The 24,033-nt window shown below is 30.7% G+C and overlaps 1 protein-coding gene across 1 annotated transcript in view; it reads right to left on the bottom strand.

Moving 5' to 3' along the window:
* Nucleotides 1-24,033, bottom strand: part of LOC129908988 (monocarboxylate transporter 5) — a 128,314-nt gene that overhangs the window by 89,638 nt on the left and 14,643 nt on the right. The gene's annotated exons all lie outside the window — the stretch shown is intronic.

Genomic DNA, 24,033 nt, shown 5'->3' with positions numbered 1-24,033 from the left:
TTCTATAAACGTGTATTTTGTCTACCCCAAAAAGCAGAATCGATGTTCCCAAACGCGAAGGTAGTGTGCCACAAACGTATACCCCACAAACGAACAAAATCATTTGATTCAAATGAGTTATTTGTTTGAATCAAACGAAATATATGGTCCCTTCAATTGCTCCTGTCCTGTGCCACAATCGCAAGATACGATTGCAACAAACGTAAGTATAAGGAAAACGAATTGTAGTTCCCTCCAAATGCTATTGCTCTTTGCTACAATCGCAGAGATACGATTGCAACAAACGTGAAATGGTTGTTTGCATCAAACGAACTGCATTTTAATGCTCTTTTTCTTTGCCACAATCGCAAAGATACGATTGCAACAAACGTGAAATGGTTGTTTGCATCAAACGAACTGCATTTTAATGCTCTTTTTCTTTGCCACAATCGCAAAGATACGATTGCAACAAACGTGAAATGGTCGTTTGCATCAAACGAACTGAATTTTAATGCTCTTTTTCTTTGCCACAATCGCAAAGATACGATTGCAACAAACGTGAAATGGTTGTTTGCATCAAACGAACTGCATTTTAATGCTCTTTTTCTTTGCCACAATCGCAAAGATACGATTGCAACAAACGTGAAATGGTCGTTTGCATCAAACGAACTGAATTTTAATGCTCTTTTTCTTTGCCACAATCGCAAAGATACGATTGCAACAAACGTGAAATGGTTGTTTGCATCAAACGAACTGCATTTAAATGTTATTTTTCTTTGCCACAATCGCAAAGATACGATTGCAACAAACGTGAAATGGTTGTTTGCATCAAACGAACTGCTTTTTAATGCTCTTTTTCTTTGCCACAATCGCAAAGATACGATTGCAACAAACGTGAAATGGTTGTTAACCCAAAGATTATAAGAATTTGATGCAAACGAAGTCGAAAATATCTACAGCAAACGAAAAAGTCGATTGGGCAATTTTTCCGTTTGCGGCAAACGATTTGTTCTCTGAGTGCACAATTTTTTCTATAGACTTTTTTGATAATTGGTTCTCATCCCAAAGACAAACTTTTTGCCAAGTTTCATGAGGGTAACAATTTTTTTTTTAAATGCCTATTTCACCTAGGTGAAATACTCTATAGCTGTAAAGTAAAGTCGGGTATTGTGCTATACATGTTTCTTTTTTAAATATATTTTGGAAAATATTGAATCAAACTCATCGAAAATTTGTGAAGATGTGCAATAATTTACCTATTAATTTCGTGTCTTGAATGTTTTGGAGTTTTTTTTTTGTTTCTGAGAAAAGTTTTGTATCAAAATGTGTGCTGGCCTTGAAAACGTCATATTTGGAAAATGGAGGGTAATGTGGTACACATACGTCTGTTAATGTGGTATAATCTTCCCCAATGTAATATTATTTATTTTATATGAGTGTCTTCATTACTTGTGCTTTTATTTTTTAAATTAAAGATAAAATATTAATTTAATTGTTGGTATATTCTAAGAGAGTTTAGTATACCACATTAGAGCATGGTAAGTATACCACATTAACAGAAACAATGATTCCATTGTTAGTATTTAAGCTTATTTCTAATGTTAGCATTTAACATATTAAATAAATAAATAAACAGTGATATTGTACAAAAAAGAAAAAAAAAATTATTTTAAGTAAGATTTGAACCAAACTCATACCGAAATCTCATAAATCAATAACAAACTGTTCTACTAAAAAAAAATACCTTTTTTTAAATATTGAATTTTTAAAGCTTGGGAATGTATTTTGTAATGCTCTCAAAAAAAGTCCACAAAAACGTTTATAAGGATTTATCAATTTTTTGAAAAGTATGGAATATTTTTGTGTGTTTTTAGTATGCATTTTTCGTTACACAAAAGCTTTGACCTATTTCTTCAAAAAACGTCCTTCTTATCTGTCGTTTCTTAGAAAACCATGTGTACCACATTACCCGCCTATACTAAATTACCAGAACTTATACTCTATTATAGTTTTATTAATTTATTATAGTTTTTGATTTTGTATTTCAATATTTTCATGTTAGTTTTAAATTTTATTTTGGTTCAAGGTATTTATTACATTTTCTGCATAAAGGTATCAATTTTGTATTTTAAATTTTATTTCATTTTTCAATTAAAATTACATATAATTCAGGAAATGTACTAATACAACTTTTTGTGGTTAAATGCACCACCTCTCGTAGGTACATTAATGAGTTTATTTTGAAAATCTTACATAGAAGACTGCATTATACTTCCCAGGATGGATATCTACTCTACATTCACCTATAATGCAATTATTTTGACATACAAAGTTTTGCAGTCGAGTAAGTTCATCTAACCCAGGTATTTGTACACTTGACACCTGCAGTTGAGATTGCATTACAAAATTGTATCTACCATAGACATGAGCTTGACTGGACTCCCTCTTGCAACTATACAGTCTTCAAAGTTTAAATCTGATGGATGGACTTCTGCAGAGGAATAGACGATTTAGATCGAATGGATGCACTTAGAATAGGTACCTACTTGATTATTTTGAAAGGTATTTCTGAGTTTCATTGAAACTATGTGAAGTAGGTACTACCTACTTCTAAATTCCATTAAAATTTATTTGAATAAGTTGATTGTGCAGTTGAATAAAAGGAGATCCTCTGAGATTTGTAACAAAACATGTGTGATTTTGATACTTTATAACAGGAAACTAGATAGAATAATTCAAATATAGTTCCTGGAAAATTGCAAATAATATTTTTAATTGGATATTCATTCAAATATTATAATGTTGAACTTTGGAGGTGTTTTCATCCATTTTATCTGACCTGATTCAGTGTTTAATGTGATTGAAGATGTATTATTAAATATTGAAAAGCAATGAGAGAAAAATAAGTTAATTTAAAAGCAACATACAGATAACAAATCTAAATTTTAAGTTTAGAGAAATTTTTGGAAATTTTGCCAGGAACGAAACTTTTTGTCACGACGAAATATTTTTGCCTTATCTCCTAGCAATTCCACTGAAAATTATTTGTGTTTTTTTACAAATATATACGAAGGTCTATTATATAGTTTTAGAAATCGCACTGATTGGCGACAGACTATAGTGGATTTCTGAATTGCAAAGTATTTTCGTTTTTTTGTGGCAAGTGATTTAATTTTTGAAGTGTTTAACATTTAACCAGTACAATCATAGCTTTGGTCTTTAAGCTCAAATTCGTAAATTATGAGACTCCCGTTTTCCGAACGAAGCCATTTTCATTTTCAATATGGCTCTTGTTAAGTTGCACCCACTTTGATAATGATACTAGCGGCGGTAGAACAAAATATGATGTAAAATTCTGATAGACCAGCAGATATAAATTAGGCAACTGGTTGCATTGGAAACAGCAGACAATAGCTCTTGAAGATCAGCAAGTACTAGGTAGGAAAGCTTCTGGTGACAAATGAGATCACTACGGGACTTTAAATGGAAGGCAAAGGCAATAGCTCTAGTCAATCTGCAGGTACTAGTGTGAGATGGTCTTTGAAACAGCAGACAAAAGCTCTTTTCATGCAGGTATACATGTAAGGACTCTGGTGGCACTTAAGTTCAGCAGGTATTAATAAGGTGGGACTTCCAAAAGGCAATAGCAGGTTATAGGGAAAAGTGGCCTTAAATGACCAACCAAGGTTAAATGCCCCCCCCCCCCCCCCTTGCTAGAACTCGTAGAATTTAGCAGAATTAAAAGGTTCTGTGAAAGAAATTCTTTAGTTTATCTAGGAAAACCGAAATATACGTAGGGGGAAGTGGTCACCCTTCGTACAGTTTTTACTTATTTTTTAAAGTTATACTTTTTTTGGCGCGTTGGGGAGTGAAAATTTGCTTTTTGACAAGAAGTGTCAAAAGGATTAGCAAGTAGCGCCACCTGGATTTATTACTGACCAATCTTAAATAACTCAGCAGCTACATGTGCATTTTTATTGTGTGCTTACAAACGCATATTCACATAGTACCAAAAGACCAATACGCTGATCGCGCTTAAATAAATTTTAAATTTTACAAAAAGCCTAGATAAATTAGCCGAGTTTAAATTTATTGTTGAATTTCGTCCGAGTTATATGCTGTTCCAACTAAAAAATCATATTTTCGTTTCCAGCTACATAATTTTTATCAGTCACAATAAATTAAGAGCATTGAAAAAAAGTGAAGAAAAGAGAAAAAAAAACATGTCAGCTACAACAAACAAGACGTCAAATCTAGATCGAAGAAAACTAACGCATACATATGAGTATATACAAAACAAATGCGATTTTCATGGGAAAAACGCGGTCAAGTTAATTTCTTGTTTACAAATATAAAAAATAATAACTGTCCGTATTGTGAAGCCTAGTAAGCAGCTGAAACAAAAATTCGATACCGAAATCTTGACTAAAATTAAATTTGTTTTGTTTTTGCTTTAAAACTTATTTTCTGATGTTTTTTCTTGAATTTTTTTTATTTGCATTTTTATTATTTTTACTTTGCTTTAATACCCGATGGTACTTCAGCTGCGTACTAGGCTTGAGGTGCGAAATTAAATAAACAAAATACAAAATGCAGCTGGTCTCCCGGTAATTTAGTCTATGTGAACTCCTCCTAACTAAGAATAACCAAGATCACCTAAGCCAAATATTTCCGGACACATTTTTACGCAATCCCAACTAACATTTCAGCTTCGGTTAAGGTATTACAAAAGCTACATTTCAGCTTCTTTTTAACTTTAGTAAGGTTGTTGGGCATGGAAAAAGGAGAACGTTATACAAGTTTGACCCTCTATAAGAAGTTTAAACGAAGCTTTACCGAAGCTCTACAGAAGCTTTGAGATTTGACAGATAGCTTCGGAAGAGCTTGTATAGCTCTTTAATATATGTCTTATCGAAATAAAAAAAAACTACTACAAAAACAAAAAATAATTCTTTTTTAAATGGTTTTTATTTGATTTTAAATCATGAATTTTATCTTTTGATCTGAAATTATATTATAATTCCATAAGTTTTTAGTATATCTATTAATAATAATTTTAAAAGTATATAATTTTTTTACCACACCCAGGAATCGAACTTCGCATCTGCTTGGTGTCAGTCCACCACTCTACCCACTCGGCCATCCTCGTATATTAATTAATGAAATCAAAAACTTAATCAGTTCAAATAGCAGAAATGTCAAAAAAAATGTCTGAGCTAAATTATTCAATGTCAAAACCGAAAAGTGTCCCAGCTAGATTATTAAATATCAAAACCAAAAACCAAATACTAAACTTGGTAATTTCTGTAAAGCTTCTATAAATTCATTAAGCAGGCTTTTTCGAAAACAAGCTTTTTTCGTTAAAGTTTCTTTAACAGTATTTAAACAACTTATTAGAAGTTGTTAAACAAGTTCAAACTTCTATAAGCAATTAAATTCTGAAGCAAGCTCAATACAAGCTGTATAAAAAGTAGATCCTGCGAGATCTTAATTTATAGAAGCTGTTCCCAACTAACATTTCAGCTTCGGTTAAGGTATTACAAAAGCTACATTTCAGCTTCTTTTAAACTTTAGTAAGGTTGTTGGGCATGGTAAAAGGAGAACGTTAGACAAGTTTGACCCTCTATAAGGATCTTAAACGAAGCTTTACCGAAGCTCTACACAAGCTTTGAGGTTTGACAGATAGCTTCGGAAGAGTTTGTATAGCTCTTTAATACATGTCTTATCGAAATTAAAAAAACAACTACAAAAACAAAAAAGAATTCTTTTTTAACTGGTTTTAAATCATGAATTTTATCTTTTGATCTGATATTCCATTAGTTTTTAGTGGATTTATTAATAATAATTTTAAAAGTATATAATTTTTTTACCACACCCAGGAATCGAACTTCGTATCTGCTTGGTGGTAGTCCATCACTCTACCCACTCGGCCATCCTAGTATATTCATTAATGAAATCAATAACTTAATCAGTTCAAATAGCAAAAAAATGTCCGAGCTAAATTATTCAATGTCAAAACCAAAAAGTGTCCGAGCTAGATTATTTAATATCAAAACCAAAAATCAAGTACAAAACTTGGTAATTTCTGTAAAGCTTCTATAAATTCATTAAACAGGCTCATCCGAAAAACAAGTTTTTTTCGTTTAAGTTTCTTTAACAGTATTTAAACAACTTATTAGAAGTTTTTAAACAAGTCCGAACTTCTATAAGCAGCTAAATTCAGAAGCAAGCTCAATACAAGCTGTATAGAAAGTAGATCCTGCGAGATTTCAATTTATAGAAGCTGTTGTGCTAGTTGGGTTGTGCTAGTTGGGAATCTCTATCATCTGATATTTACCTCTAGTTTTTGTCAAAGCCACTTAAACAGTGTTTATGACAGTGTTTCCAAGAGCAACATTTTTTTTTGCTGGGCAAATTATTTCATGTCGTCTCATTTTATCTTTCGTGTTTGTAAGGCTTTCACTTTAGTGTAGAAATATAACGACTCGTTTCCCTCTACATTCAAAAGAAACTGTACACATACACGAAACGTCAAAACTCATGCCCATGATTTGCACAACAACGCTCATGCCATCTTCAAAAAACAAGATTCTTCGACAAGATGTCAGTGTGGGCACAGATTTTTCTGCCTCCATTCGATTTTTTCAAGACATGTTTATGAACTGGACAGCGTTCATATCTAATGGAGGCGACCTGTATTGAAAAATGATTTTCGACGTGCTCTTTAGTTAAAAACAATTTTTAATAAATAATGCGGCATTATAAAATTGAACTCTACAACCGAATGTAGATATATTACTGATAAGGTGTGTTTTTTTATTACGGGCTAAACTGGACAAAAAAAAACGCTTCGAGGCTTAGCCAGAAATCTTGGCAGCACTGTATATTGAATGTTCCGAAATCAGCAGACACAAAAAATTTAGAGTTGTCATAGTTTGGTAGTTTGTATGGAAGTCGCCCATCGGCAACAGATTGCAGTCGCTCAGCGATTCGCTCAAAATTTGAGCTTTTTTTCAACTTTGTTGCGTGACGAGTTTACACTTTTATAATTTTTTTCACGATCTGCTTTTGCTTTCTGCTTCTTATTTTATTTATTTAATTTGACAGCCCGTATCGTGCGGTTGCTCGCTGTTATTTTATTCTTCGGCGATTTTGGAAAGCGAATTTTTTGACAACAACTATCATTTTATTCGCTGAGCGACGAGTGACGCATTCTGTTCAGCCCTTTATGCGTTCTAATAATGTACACAAGAATAATGCACATGTAGCTTGTTGGTTATTTTGGCTTTCGAAAAATGTCATTTTGACATTTGAGATTTCTAGTTTGTTTTTGTTTACTTTTTTTCATTTTATCAAAAGTCTCAAAGAAAACAAAAAAGAAGTGTTAAAAATCTTCAAGTTTTAAATTCGTTCTATATTTGTTTGTTTGTATTTAATTTATTGTTCAAAATTGGATAAATTTATAATTTAAATAAAAAGTTCCTCGACATAACTCAAACTTGTAGGTTGAGGTTGGGCCATCTGGCCACGACAATATGATCGATGACGATCTAATTTCTGAGAATTCGAAATCATGAGAAGTTCGGAGACTGCGATCAGCCCAGGTAAGGAAGCTTTACCCCCTGAATAAAATGGTGTAGCTGTGGCTGTAGCTTGTAGCCCAAGTTGAAAAATTCTCAACTCTTACCTCAGCTGCAGCCTACTTATACTGGGTTTTCTCTCAACAAAATTTTGATAGTACTACAAGCTACAGCCACAGCTACACCATATCTTCGCTTGGCTGCTATCTTGTTCAGTGTCCATTTTTCAAAATTTTGGAAAAACTCAAAGGAATCGTTTGTTTCGGACAGATCTCATATACGATATACCAGATTCTAACTGGATATTATATTTCCCGCGATCCAATTCAGATCATTGTATTTATTTTCGTTGTAAAAACAAAGCGAAAACCTGGTATTTTTTGTAGCGCAAATAAATACAATGATCTTATCTGAATCACGGGGAAATAAAACACGACTTATAACATGACTTAAATGAAGATCGAAAACTTCTTTCTACTGTCGTCATGGGGAGAAAACCAAAACGATTTTCAGAACTTCTTCGATCTTCCAAAGGATCTAAAAATTTCCAAAACTTGCATGAATATACGTGCATATTTTTCACAGATAACACATTTAAACTAGAATAATTGGGTGACTGAACCATACAGTAGAGTTACCTCGACAGGAACTTCATGAGCAATGCTTCACATTTGTCCAGACGTTAGTCAAGGACGTGGAGAAGAGGCTGTTAAACCTACTAAGTGGACTTCTGTGAATAAAAAGTATAACTTTAAGCGCGTGTACATGAGTACACACACTCTTTTTTTTTTTTAGTTATTTATTTACTCACTCCAGCTTCGAGAAAATGGAATTTATTTGTAATATGTATATTATTACACTTTACAAAAAAATTTGGCACTTCTAAATCAAAGGCTTAAATAGTTATAGCCATTTTACTGGGATTAGATTTTTGTACGAATCCTCCCCACCCGTGGGGTACCTTCGTACAGCACATGGGGTACATTCGTACAGGATATTTAAAACGTTAATTTGACTAACTTTTGATTTGTCAAATGCCAAATTTGAGTTTTAAAACATTTAATTACTTATTAATTTATTAATTAATTGAACTTGACTCAGAAAAAAACAAAAACAAATAAAAAACTTAATTTTTCGCGATTCGACGATTCTGAAACAAATTATTATTTACATATATAAAAATACCAACCTTAATTTACTATAGAATGCGAAAAACTTATTATAGAGGTTTAAATTGCATTTCAATAAAACTGTAACTCCGTGTTTTGATTGTTATCTGCTCAAGAAATTTTACTGGCGGGCATACGTATGCGCCCCATGTTTGACTGTACGAATGCTTCCCAAGCTGTACATAATGCAGAAAAATTGATTTTTGAAAAAATGTACTGAGATTTTGCAATATTTATAATTAAAACACAAATTTAACACTTTAATCAACAATTCTTCATTACTGTTTAGCCAAAAACATACTTAACTTAAACACAACATGACATCAAATGTACATAAGAAAATTACTCAGAGCACTAAAAAACACTAAAAGTCTTGTGGCGACCGAATTCGTTGCACTTAGGATTCAAAATTTATCTCGGCGCCTACTATGTCTATGCACACTAGTAAGCACGTGTTTGAATACCGTTTAGTTTTTGTTTTAAGCTCACTGTACGAAGGGTGACCGTGTACGAAGGGTGACCACTTCCCCCTAATGTTAGCAACTTCAAGCCATTATTTGAAATTTGACTAGAGACAGCAGTCATCTCAAAATTTTGTGAAAAAAAAAACTGTAGGTACTAAAAACATTGAATTTTGTAGAAAGCAGTTAATGTAGGTAGTAGGGGAGAGTGGGGCAGTTTTGAACACGGGGCACATTTGATTACTGCATATAAAATTTTAGTATATCAATCTTTTTTAGAAGTATTTCGATATTTGAACCCGTCAACACGATATCCATAAATGTCAACGACTTTCCATCGTTATCTCGGCTGACTTTCAGATTTATAGATGGAAGGTGATTTTTATAGTGGTTTTGCATTATTTCAGTTTTTTAGTTGTAAGAGTTTAAAAAAAAATTGGTACGTGATTTCAAAACGTAATACAATTTTTGTTAACGGTTAATGAATTTTAAACTTATTGACGGTGAATTTTTGAATGAATATATTAATGTTAAATATTTATTCAACATTTTATGTCGTTTACACAGTGGGGGCAGTTTTGAACAAGTATGGTGGGGCACTTTTGAACATGTTCAAAACCACCCCGAGCAGTTTGTATCAGACATTTTAAGGACACTTGAATGTGTTTTATTTAATAAATCGTAATGTTCTTATAAAAATAAATAATGAAACTAGCATTTGTGGGCAAAATTAAAGAAAAAATGGGAATATGTACAACATAATTGAAGTTTAAAAAAAATGCCTGAATTCTTCAAGTTCTGCTAGACTGTTCTCGATGAGAACTCGATTATATACCGCTTAATTAATGCTCCTGGTGCATGAAGAACATCCGCTTTGTTAACATTTGGATTTAATGTCTAGAAATATATCTATATATATTGAAAATAAATCTATTTTACTCTGAGAAGCATAAATGGTATAAATACCATTTTTTTAAGATATATTTTAAATGAATTTTTCTTGGTTTTTGTTTTTCTTTTGAACTTATAAATGTGATAAACTGATAACTATAGTTTATATTTTAATGTTATTTTTTCTGAGTTTTTATTATTTGTTGGTTAATTGAATATGATATAATAATCAATTTGGAGTTTTTGTATGTTCTTATTAAAAAACTAATAAAAAGTTAAGTATTATTTATTCATTACAACGAAATTAATACTGATGTTCAAAACTGCCCCTTCCATGTTCAAAACTGCCCCATACATGGGGCACTTTTGAACATAAGATCTAATATTGGTTAAAAATTAAAATTAAATATAAATTATATGCTAAAATTACCAGATATAATTTAAAATCGAAGTTCAATATCACTGCTTCATAAAAGTAAACTTAATAGATCAATAAATCGAATAAATATCTTTCTAGCAGTTGCGAAAGCAAAAAGTGTTCAAAACTGCCCCACTCTTCCCTACTTCTTATCAATTTACAGAAACAAGTTGGCTAAGAACTATTTCAGGGAGACTAACCATCACTTTTTCCAAGAAAATGGAAAAGGTGCCCTTTGACTACATTTTGCTTTAGAGATTTGAAGACATTTTGAAAATCAAATATAAATATAGGTACTTACTTTAAATCATAGCCGTAGCTAGGATTTCATTTCGGGGGGGTTAGCTCAGACCAAAAAATTTTTTTTTAAGAATCACAATACTTTGTATCAACTATATGTAACTGCAGTCGATTCTTAATAGTACTAAAGCAAATGGTCATTAGAACTGTGTCGAAGCGAAAAACTTGTCAATATCCTTTTCAAGTATTCGTAGTTAAAAGTTTAAAATAGTTCTGCTTACCGTTAACGAATTGAAAAATGGCCGAATATTCAGTGGCATGTCTAGTTTAAATTGGTACAAAGAGCGAATAAGTTGAAGAGCGAATAAGTTGGTTGATATAAATTGCGAGCGTTAGTGAGCAAGAAAATTTTTGTGAAGAAACAAATTTTAACCATTCTTAGACTTTACCTATACAAAAAATTATTTGGCACAATTTTATATATAAAACATTTTATGTATTGAGTTCTAAATTAAATTGGCAATACTTAAAAACAAAAATTTTAAATAATCCAAATTGTTTGGGCATGAGCTAATTATACTTCACTTTGAAATTTAACAATAAACTGAAATTGTTCAATTTTATAATTTGAAACAAAAAAATAACGAAATGTTGTACATACAATTTTAAAGTTCAAGTGACCTCAATTCCAAATTTATAAAGCGTTTCGCCTACTTAAAATAAAAATAATTTTAATATTTTTTTTTTATTTTTGTTATTTTTCTTCGTTATTAAATGTTGTACATAGGTACTACAATACTGAATAAATGGATACATTAATTTTCGCTTATATACTGGATTTAAGCTTAACATAGAACAAAAGTGGGTAACAAGCAACTGAAGATATCTCGGACAGTAGAAAAGATGTCGGAAAGATTTAAATAGATTTAACGGTAATATTTCAAAAACGAGATGTGGTCGAATATGTCTGTTAGTGTCCGACCGAAGCTTCGGATTCGGCCTTCGCCTTCGGCCGAATTCGCTCAAAAAAACAACATTCGGCCAAACGTTCGGCTTCAGCTATTTTAGGCCGAAGTTTTGGCCGAAGCCGAGCATCGTACTAGGCACTGGAAAAAATTTCAATTTTTGAAATTTTTGAATATCTAAGAAAAGATTGCAATTTTTTCTTGGGTAGGTATTCAAAAATTTCAAAACAAATGTGTGCCATCATAGTAGCCGCCGAACAAAATTTCAAATTTTGAATTTTGGAGGAGAATTCTTGACTTTTTTTCAATCTTAGGCTTCGGCTTCGGCTTCTTTCAGCCTAATAATTCGGCTTAGGCTTCGGCTTCGGCTGAAAATCGACCTTCGGTCGGACACTAATGTCTGTCTTTGGATTCGAGTTCGGCACACAATTTTGTTTTCCATTATAAAACTCATCGACTTCTTTAACGATACAAAATTGGTAGAGACTTTAAGGGAGATTTTCAGATAGGTAATGAAATCACTAAAATCACAAAAACAAACCATTTAGTGCTGCACATATTAGACTTATATTTGTTTATAAATATATCTTTTGATTTTCTGAAAAAAAATTCGGGGGGGGGGGGGTTAAACCCCATAACCCCCCCCCCTTAATACGGCTATGCTTTAAATACTTTTTAGAAATTTTTTAACTCAAAAAGCAAAAAACTGTATAAGTTTTTGATTAAACTCTGAAAAGTATTGTAAAATTTAAGTTTGAGTGTTATTTTTTCGAGATTTTCTTAAAAGGGGTCGTTTAAGCTACCTTCTCCTACCTCTGGTTGATCAGCAGGTATAAGTGAGTACCCTGGTGGAATTTGATGAGTCGGCACTTCAAACAGCAGAAATAGCAGGTAATATACCTCCAGTGGATCATCAAGTAATATTGACGACCCTGATGGCACTAAAAAAAGCAGGAAATAATTTTGGTAAATCAACACTTATAAAAATATAGCCCCTTGTGCCACTTTAAATTAGCAACTATTAATGAGGTCCTTAGTGACAAGCAGTACGCATGCAATATCTCTGGTAAGTAATTTTTTTTTCTGAGTAATCTAGAACCAAATTTGAATTGAATTTTTTTTCGTGAACAAATTGTATGTAAAAACCGTCAATTTAACTAACTAAGGCCAACAAGTTCATTCAGTTACTGTTACATGAACTCACATCAAAGTCCTGGATTAACGTATGCTTTGTTTAGTATCAACAAAAAAAAAAAGAACAACAATACAATATAAAAATCACCATATTATTCAAATTAATTCGTGCTTATATCAGCGCCTTCTATAGTTTGCAGACGCTTTTTCTCAACTTGTTCTACTTCTATGCTTTTTCGTATATAAATGCACACACTTTTAAGTCTCAGCTAAATATTACTTTTGTAAAAAACAAAACTTAAAAAAAAGAAAAAACTCACATGAAAACTTTCATTTGTTTATACGAATGCGTCAGCATTGTTTTGCCATTTCTAAGGATCACAATAATACAGAAGAAGGATGTTTGTCTGACTTTCAAGTTATACGTCTACAGTTTTTTTTTTTTTTGTTTTATTTTTCTCTATTTCTTTCTCATGAATAGAACCAAAGAAGCAAATAAACGTTGAATTTTCATTCCAAAACAAAAGAATTTCTTTTCTAAAGAAAAAAGTACATATTTCTCCTCCTACATTATTATACGAACAAAAGCAAAATGCGGGACAAAAGAAACTTGAAAATATTTTTAAAGTTGACTGTTTTCAAGAAGCTTGAATGTTGTTGAATGGCACACAGCCAATTAGCTGGAGGAGGAATCTTTCTCTCTGTGTTACAATGTTTTGCAAACAAATTCTTTTCTCTACCAAGTTATGACGATGTTCCCTTCGGAAGTTCTGTACTAGTATGTATCCATATTATACAGGAGAAGTAAGGTAAGCATAGTGAGATTTTCATTCACCTAATGTTGGTCGTTTATGTAGGTTTTTCATGTTCCAAAGTGGCTTTTTATAATCTTGAAATGAAATAAATTATTTAAAAGCTGTGACTTCAGCCAAGTGACCTAAATTTTTTTTGTTTTTTTTTTTCGTTTCGTTTTCATTCATAAAAATGCCATTTCTATCGTCGTCCTACCATCCCAGTGACTAAACCCGTACAACGTATTTTATACTGACAACTGACATATATTATATGAAAATAGGTATATGTGTGTCCTGCCGCAGTATAAGAGGATATATTCGTTCGTCCTAGCTGGCTGCGTTTTGTGTTTTCTACTTCATCCGCCACTTGGGAGCAATTCACTTTCTTCTATGAATATACATCTACACCATCAAGTCTTGTGCAATATTTTTTCAGTGACAGAAAAGCTATATATAGTACTTGAAGCAGATTGCACCCAGAGTTTACAACAACAACAAACAAACAAACACAAAAAAAAAAGGACGACGAAAAAAAAGTACCTAGAAAAATACCTATACTTAGGGAAATAAGAAAACTACGAGAGGCACTTTATGCTAAAAATGGTTTCAATTTTTAGTTGGAAAAGTGGAGCATGTGAGATGAAAAATAAAAAAAATATAGAATTGAAAAAGAAAAATTCCTAGGATTTTTTCGAGATTTTGCTGTCCTTTGAGTTGATGCTGATTTAATTTTCATTGATAAATCCAGGAAATGGAGAGAACACTTTGATTTATTAGCCTTTTTTTAAAGTTCCATTTTTTGCTAGGTTAAAGTGCAAGTCCAAGAATTTTGAATTTTGAAATCAAAAGGGATAGTAAGGTGCTTCGCTTTAAGAAAAACTTCTGACTTAATGAAGTTAAAAGCCTTTTAGGAAGATGCGATTTTAATGTCTTCATGAACCCTAAGGACTTTTTCAAGTAAAAATTCTGACATTTTGAAATTCACCGACGTCATGAAGGACGATACCTTAAGTCTTAATGGAGAACGACGTCTATTTGGAGTATAGGGTCCGAATTTTTTGAAGTAAACATACCTTTAGGGGGCTGAGACCTTATAAAATAAAAGTTCTAATGAACTCTAAGAACTTTATGGACTTAAAAGTCTGACTATTTGTAGTTTATACTTAATAGACCTCATGAATGATGAGACTTTAAGCATCCAATTAGTACGAGTAAAGGGTCTCAGTTAATAGTTAATAGACTCTTTTTAGTAAATGGTCTGAATTTTTGGATTAAAAAGACATCTTAGAGGATGACCCTTATAAAGTAAAAAGTTTTCATGAAGAAGTAGAAAATTCTAGCTTTTTAGAGTTAAAAGACCTCATGAGGGATCAGATCGTAGGGGTTCATGAGATATTAGAAATTTTTTAAAATACCTAAATGGTCTATTTTTTTTTTTTTTTAAGTAATCTCTAGGAAAATAAGACTTTATAAAATAAAAAGCTTTTAATCACTATGCCTAATGACTTCACAGAGTAAAAAGTAGCCATTTTTAAGACATTTTTGTAGTATAGGGTCTGAAAATTTGGAGTAAACAGACCTCAAGGATGGGACTTTATAAAAAAAAGGTTTTCATGAAGAAGAAGCCACTTCATTAAGTAAAAAGTCTAGCTTTTTTAAGTAAACAGACCTTATTAAGGATGAAATTTTATGTCTTTATGAAATATGAAGGTTTTTTTTTTTAGATTGAAGGGTCTCAAATTTTGAAGAAAACAGACTTCTTTGCAAATGAGACTTTATAAAATAAAAAGCCTTTATGAACTATAAGGACTTCATAGAGTTAAAAGTCGGAATTTTTTAAGTTAACAGACCTCTTATAGTAAAGGTCTTAATTTTTGGGTATAACATACCTTTTATAGTTAAGGTCTAAATTTTTGGAGAAGTCTTCATGAACTTTAAGGACTTCATAGAGTAAAAAGTCGCAATTTTTGGAGTTATTAGACCTCATAATGAGACTTCAAGGTTTCATAAACTGTGATAACTTATAAGAGTAAAGGGCCTAAATTTTTTTTAGTAAACAGGCCGGAGATGAAACCCTATAAAATTAAACGGTCTTCATGCACTATAAGAACTTCATTGACTAAAAATTCTGAATTTTTGAGCTTAACAGAACTTAAGAAATATGAGATTTTATGTCATGACCCCTAAGGACTTAATGAATTAAAAGATTTAAAATTTTGAAATCAACCGACAAAAAGAACGATACTTTAAGTCTTCATGAAGAATGACGCTTTTTAGGAGTAGGTATATGTAGGTTTCAAAGTTTTGAACAAAAAAGATCTCTGAGAGAAATAGACTTTATGAAAAACAATGGACTTATAATTAAGGGAAATAAGAGATATGACTTTATAAAGTTAAAATACCTCTTGAATGATATGACTTTATGAGGCAAAAATTGAAGCAGCTATTCCAGAAGGCGGCAATAACTTTTGGACCTGGCATTCCAACTTCAACTTTTTGATCCAAAGTCAATAGAGTAGTACAAGTTTCTGAAGGTATTAGATGGATATGCTTTTGACATTCTAAAATAACAAAAGCAATTTTCACTAATCTCTTACAGTTTTTTTTTATTTTCACTATCTTTATTATAATTTTAAATGCACCACAGGAATTTTAAATATTTTAAGGAAATAGCTTTTGTTTAAGAAATCTAAGAGTAATCTTTACTTGCATAATCAACATTGCCCAAAAACGTTTTTGAAATTCTTCCAAACACTTACGCCAAATTGAAGATAGGAATTTTGTCAATTTACTTTAAACACACTCAGATCAGATATGTACAATATCATTCATTAAGTTAAAAGTTTTCATGCATTTTCATGAGTCTTAGTCAAATGCAAATAATGCACGAGGATTATTTATAAACATTCTTCTATTCTACACTGAAAAAAATATTCTTTAATTTTTTTTTCTTTTTTGTTTATTCTATGATTTCATTTTTTTGCTGATCTACTACATAAATCTTAAATTTAAATATTAAAAATATAGAAGAGCCTTTTAAGAAGTCTTGTAATTAGCAAGCTTTTATAAAGATTTATTCAAATGAATGAGATATCTTAGTTCCATTGTACATAATTTTGTGAACCCTACTCACTTTGGAATGATATTTATCTTCAATTCCTTCAAGTGTAATTATCTTTCAAATAGTTTGCAAGGATTTCTTGTATATCCTTTCAATGCAAAACAAAATGCAACATTGTGCAAATTCCCCCAATTCAACCACTTTAGTATTATTCCTCTTAAGTATGACTCTAGCAGAGGTTATCCCCAGCAGCACCATATAACCCACATATGCCTCGATGTTTGCGATTTAAATTAGATTTCCTTTATCAGCACAAAATATACAAAACCTTGATATAACTATATAAACACAACTACTACAAATAAAAACCTATTTCTTGATACACAAAATCTATCCACATCAAATATAACCTCAATGTTGCACATCGAAGTCCTGGTGTGCGGGCGGGTGTGTGGATTGGCTCGTGTGCAGGTTGCATCAGCTTCAGCAGGATGTGTCTGTGTCTACCTAAGTGAATAATATGGTGAAACAGAACCAAATCTCCTATGGCATCAATTTATTTGCATATTCTGGTAACGGTAACTACCAATCTTTAATATGTGTGGTTTTGGTTCAGTGTCTTCTTCTTGTTCTTGTTCGTAATGTGCACTATGCACATCCCGTCATTTGTGTATGGATATATGAAAAAGGTAGGTATATGAATAGAATATCCTGTGCAATGATTCTTATACCGGATTTTCCCCATAGGGGGATAGCGAGGATATATTACTGAAAAAGTCTTATCTTCTAAATGTTTTTTTTTTTTTGCATTTTTTCTCATTTACCTACGTACGAGATGCTTTCGGTTGGTCTTTTTATGCTTTTTTGTTTTAGTTTTTTTCTTTCAAAGATTACAACTCTATATAATATAGATATCATGCTTTTTCATAGTCAAAGGCCAATTTGCAGACAGCATTTTTTAACAAGTTAAGCATTTGTAAAAAATTAAAAATTGAGATAACAATCAATCTTTACATAACAAAACAGAGAACGCAAAATTTGGGACTCTCAAGATTATCTGTCTGTCTGTTTTTTACATAGAAAACTGCTCCAAGGATAGGTATTAAAAAAAAAAATTCTAAGAATTTACAAATTTAGTTACAAATTTAATCATAATGAATTACCCCACATAAAAACATAACCTCGAAAACAGCCAAAATGACGTTTCTTGACATTTTCTAACTTTAATATTTCAAAAACGGAGGCCAATCAAATTTTTCTGACTTCAGATTCGGATCAGCACCCCAAAAACTACTAGAAAAGTATATTTTGGTTCTTGTGGCAAAAACTTTGTTGACTAAACTAAAAAGAATTTTTTAGTTTTCTTTTCCGTTTTTCTTATAAACTTAAATTACCTATACTTTTTTTATTCTTTTGTGATTTTTGTTTAAGAAAAACTTCTTAGATTCCAATTATTAACTCTTGACGTACGAGCAAGTGCGTACGACCCAGTCTCGAAAGAACGCTTTAGAATCTCAAAAATCCTTCAAAATACCGGTACAGAATTATTAATTCGAGATTTTAACTTAAAATAAGGGCGCCTGAATAAATAAAATGCACGACTGGGTCGCACGAACTTGCTCTTAGAGTTCAAGTTGCTTAAATATTTAAGACTTTTTATATAGAAATTTAAAAAAAAAAAATAAAATTCGTTTAAAAAAAAAATAAAATAAAATCTGAAATTAAATTGCCCTTCAAAACAAGTATGCAGTTTTGATTGATATATTAACATGCATTTTTAGAAAAAAAATTTTCAAAATCGTTAGAGCCGTTTTTTAAAAAAATAATTTTTTAAAATAAAATTGGTATGCCATTTTGTAGAAATCACTAATCAACATCTTAAAACAAAAATTTCAAAAAAATTCAATGTCCCGTTTTCGAAAATTTGATTTTTCAAAAAAAAAAAATGTCAAAATTTTTTTAAAAATCCAAAAATATTTTTTTTCAAAATTTAATTTTTGGCTTATATTTAAATATAAAATATAAATATAAATGCTTTTTCACAAAAAGTTTCGTTGAAATCGAATAAGCAGTTTCGGAGAAAATCGGATTTGAAAAAAAAACGGTTCTATGGCAGGTACCGTTAATAATGATTTTCAAAAAATAATGTTTTGATTGAAAGATAGACCTTAGCTTATAACTAACATTTGAATTTTTTAAACAAAATCGTTAAACCCGTTTTTGAGATATTTGAATTTTACTAAAATCGGTATATGACAAGTACCGTTATTTTTGGTCCAAAAAAATTAATTCGAAAAACTATTCTGGAGAGTCGCTAAATTACGCTACATACCAAGTTTGACATTAATCGGTCCATCCGTTTAGGCTGTAGCTTAGTATACAGACAGACAGACGGACTTCCGGGACCCACTTTTTTGGCATTGTATACCATCGTAATGTCATGGAAAAATGTTATCTCAACTTTTGTTTTTTGTACGAATGCATAACTTGATATATAGTACCTATATCGCAGGTAAAAAAAAATACGTTAAAATTACATAATTTATGTATATTAATGTTGCCTCTTTCAACTTTCCTACTCAAAAAAAAAAAGATATTTCTTATTCTTTAAAAAACTAGTTCTGAACAAAAATTGTTTTTTTTTAAGGCACTAGTAGGTATAATACTATTGACCTTTGACTATGTGATATGAATGTTGTGCAATATTTTGTTAAAGTCGAAGAGCGAAAGGATTGGGTTTTTTTTTTTTTTTTTTAGAGATTTACAAAAATCGAACAAATGTAGTTGCATATAAAAAGAATTTGAAATTAACTGCTTCATGATTATGTCGAACGTGTCTTCTCTTACATTGTTATATCAGTGAAGATAAATTAAACTTTTTTGTTAATATTTGTTAAGTTAGGAAAGGAAATCGGTCTCTATAACCGCGATATTGCTTGGTTTTTGTTTTTATTAAAGTTAGCACATTTTTTAAATCTTTCCTATTTATTCACATAAAAACATAGTTGGGAAATATATAAATAATCAAATATATATTAAAACTAAATAGGAAAGTTGTAAAAAAATGTGCTAACTTATACAAAAAAAAAATGTTTATTAAATATTAACAGTTCTACATAAATCTAATAACGAACATCTTTTTGAAATCAATTTAGCTAAATTTCTAGCTTATATTCAGTTTTGAAAAAGAAAATTCTATAAACGCCTATTTTTTCCGCCATTCCTTTTGAACCACCTTTGGAACATTTTTCGTATTTCGTACTTCAGTGTACTAAATTTCATGACTTTTCGTTATGAAATGGCCGAGAAAATGAATTTTGACGCCATAAAGCACCAAATGCACCACTGTGCGACGAGGAGAATGATTAATAGTCAAATTCCTCTTGACCGACAGATTTTTAAATCTTTAACGAGTTTATAGCATTCACGGATTGTGTCAACTTTATTTTTAATTCTAATTTGGTAAAACTATTTTTACAAATTTCATAATAATAGGAATTTTGTCATATTTCGACAAATTTCAAAATGCATGTGCGACCGGATATCCTTACCTACCTAATTTTTTTTTCTTCTTAATATTTAGCTCATATAAGCGCTGTCTAAACCCTATTATATTAAAAAAAAAAGATGTTAGGGTGGTTAAATTTTTTTTTTTTGTAAAAATACCATTTTTAATTTTTTTTCAAACTCGTAGAGCCGATGCGCGGGCAAAAGATATTAACTAAATTTGATTATTTTTTAATTTCGAATTTTAAATTCGAAAAAAACCAAAAACGACCTAGGCACCTTAATGCACATAGAATATTTTGGATTGAATTTTTATTAATTTAAATTTTTACTTGCTCTATAGGGCAAGTATTGGTTTCGTGTCAAAAAAAAAATTCGAGGTTTTAATCAAAACTAACATTACGATGATGGAGAGGTCCAAAAAAGTGGGTTTCGTCATGACGTCCGTCGGTCTGTGCGTCGGTGCGTCGGTGCGTCGGTGCGTCCGTGCGTCCATCTGTACAAGTCGCTACAGCCTAAACGGGTAGACGGATTTTCTTGAAATTTGGTATGGATGTTTTTTTCGTAATTTCCAAGGTTGGTTTTTTTTTGTTTTTTAATATCTCGCTTAGAACGTATATCTCCCATACAAAATTTTCGAGTTATTGCAATTTTCTCGAAAACGGCTCTAACGATTTTGATTAAGTTTAACACACGTGATTCTGTGCATTGTTATAACATAACTGCGTTTTTAGTTTTTCTCAAAAAATACGGATAGTGAAAATATGGTCTTTACAATTTTTTAAATCGCGGATGTCGGCTCTTCCCGTACATCATTATGGAGTTATTGCAATTTTCTCAAAAATGGCTCCAATGATTTTGATAAAATTTTGCATACGTAATATTCAAAGTAATTGCAGTAAAACTGCATTTTTAGTTTTTCTCAAAAAAGTCAAGTCAAATAAAAAAAAATTATTTAACTAACATTTGGCGTCAACCAAATTTCTTAAAAATTTATACACAGGCAGCTCTTATAATCTACAAGTAAGCTAACATTAAAAATGCTTTGAACTGCAAGAGCAAGTACGTGCGGCCCCAGTCGTGCATTTTATTTGTTTAATGGTTGAAGAGGAAATGTCATAGAAACTTTACTTCCTAAATTTTGTTTTAGTTAAATTTTAATTTAAAAAATTGTTTTAATTTGTTCTAGAAAAGTGAAAATTGGTTTTTGATGATAATAATAATTAAATTTTACATAAGTCTTTCATTTCAAAGTCAATTTACTTCAAAGTGATAGTATGTTTAGTGTTTCGCTTCTCCATCACCAAGGTTTCAAACAAGGATTGAAACATTTTTAGTTATTTTTTTAACTTGACGAATAATAGCCAAAATAATTACATAATACATTAAATGAATGAAGCGAACAAAAGATTATTATTTGTATCTTTTTTTATCGTCACTTTAAAGAGTCCGTAAAATGTTTAAAATTAAAAGCTGAACATTTGTTTCCTATGCCACCTTTACACTCAAGAGGCCCGATCGACAGAAGTTGAAATAATTTCAAAAAGGGGTAAAAAGGAAGGGCGTACGAATTAGACTTATGCTAAGTTGTGATTAACTTGGTTTAAACATAAAAGTTGTAACGGTTTCTAAAAACTGTTATCCATCTCTTAAAACCTGTTTAATTAATATATCATAAAGAAGATAATAACGTTATATTTTTATGAAACATATAATAAGCCAAAAAACTGAAGACATCTCAGACAGAAAAACAAATTTTGTAAGAAAATTGTAAGAATTTAAACAGGTTTGTTGAACTCTTTATGACTGTAATATTTAAAATAAAAACATTTTTGGATTAAAAAAAAAGTTTCAAAATTTGTTTTTAAAAAAATATTTTCAAGCAAAGAAATTTATTGAAACTTTTATTATATTATTGAAATTATCTCGATTATAAATTATTTTTAAATACCAAAATTGTTTGATAAACATTTTAATAAAATTTTTATATAAGAAAAATAAAAAAATAAAACCGTTCTAACGATTTTGAGTTTTTTTTTCTTCAAAAACTTAGTTATACAAAAAATTAAATGGCTTTCTTAGTTTTAAGACCAAAACCGTATTATGAAAAGTTTTTGTAACTAAAATAAATTTTAGTTACAAACAAAATTTTTAAGGGTAAAATAAGAAAGAAAAAGATGTAAGAAACAAAAACAAAATTCTTTAAAATAACGACAAATTATTTTTTATAAGTTTTGACTTCCAAATGAAGTAAGATTGAAAACACATTTTTTGTTTCATATCTTATTTATCTAGTTTTTATCTCAAGTTCGTTTTTTCTTTTTAGTACTTGTATCGCTAGTAAAAATACAGAATATATAAAAGTGCGTATGCACCATAGTGAACGTTAAAAAAAAAAAATTTTAAATTTAAGTTCACTACCATTTTTTCAGGACCATTCTTTCAAAAACTCTTCATTAAATTTAATGTGTTTAAATCTTACAGATAGGAATGAGCTTCTGGCTTTTTGAAAATGTGTTTTTTAATTATCGAAGGTGTTCCCGTTGTGTTTAAAATATTTTTTTTTGTGGTTGGAGTCAGTTTGTGAGAATATTGCATCTATCGCTTAAACGATGGAAGATTCTCCCTTACTCCTATATATTTTGTTCCCTTAAATTACATAAAGAATCTTTTGATATCATTTAATTCAGAAATTCAAGCTAAAAATTTGGTTTTGTAAAAAAAAATTAATTTTAATAAAAAAAAAAAAAAATACGGCAACATCGGCAATTTTTAGCCTATAGAAATTAAAGTATTTACAATTACCGACGTATGAAAAAAAGATCATCGAAATCGGAGCTGTTCGGCCGGGTTCCCTAATAATTAGCTTTTCTCACTCTACTACTACTGATTACTTCATTATCTACTATTGTTGACGACAAATTTATCGGCAGCTGTGCTCTATTTGATAAAAACTGCAAGTAGCATTTTAAAGACTATTTGACGGATAGCCCAGGGAAATTAGTAATTTAAATCGCATTTTTCGCGGGACAAAATTTTTTTCATGGAATGTGTTCGGGTGGTTGTCCTTATCATAAAAGTCAATTTGTTGGGAAAATTGGAGGTTGGGAACAGCCGCCATCTTGGAAAAGAGATTGGTAGCGTTTTTATTGAATAGCTCCATTGTTATTCATTTTAACAGAAAATGACAAAGGTAGGACTTATTAACAATAAAATTATCTAAACAATGATATACAAAACAATTCCGTGAGTTGATTAAATAAAATTTTATAGTTGGTCAAAGTGCGGGTTTGTATCGCAAGGTTGGGACAAAATGACATTTTTTCATATATCTGACGAACTTTTGATTTGTTTGGATAATTCTTCAAGAATGAATTATAGTACTTATAATTACCTATAAAATGAGCCCACAATTGTTATTGTAACCATCGTATTGTAGAAGTAATCTAACTCCGAAACTCTCCATGTACTAGTCAAAAGTGAGAAAAAAGCTAGTTTTTTGCTAGTAGGCCGAGAAAATTTTGGGAGTAGAGGTATAACCAAAATATAAGTACGCAGTTTTGCTGCCATACTCGTGTTAATGTCGATTTCAAAGGTCTGACAACTCTAATTTTGGGCTTTATACGGGTTTTGGGGGGTTAAATAACGTAAGTTTTCCAGTTAACGTGAATGGGCTAAATTTATACTATTTGAAATTATAAATATACAAGCTGATTCCCTATTATTTTTCCTAAATCTAGACACCCCAATCTTGAGGATGTGACCAATAGAACTCAAGATATAAGCCGTTTATACGATTATGTTTTAGAGGCTTTTTTGTTTCGATTTTTGTTT

This window comes from Episyrphus balteatus, chromosome 2 (genome assembly GCF_945859705.1).
Source record: "Episyrphus balteatus chromosome 2, idEpiBalt1.1, whole genome shotgun sequence".
In the NCBI taxonomy this organism is placed as follows: Eukaryota; Metazoa; Arthropoda; class Insecta; order Diptera; family Syrphidae; genus Episyrphus; species Episyrphus balteatus.
This window is presented reverse-complemented; position numbering and strand designations above follow the sequence as displayed.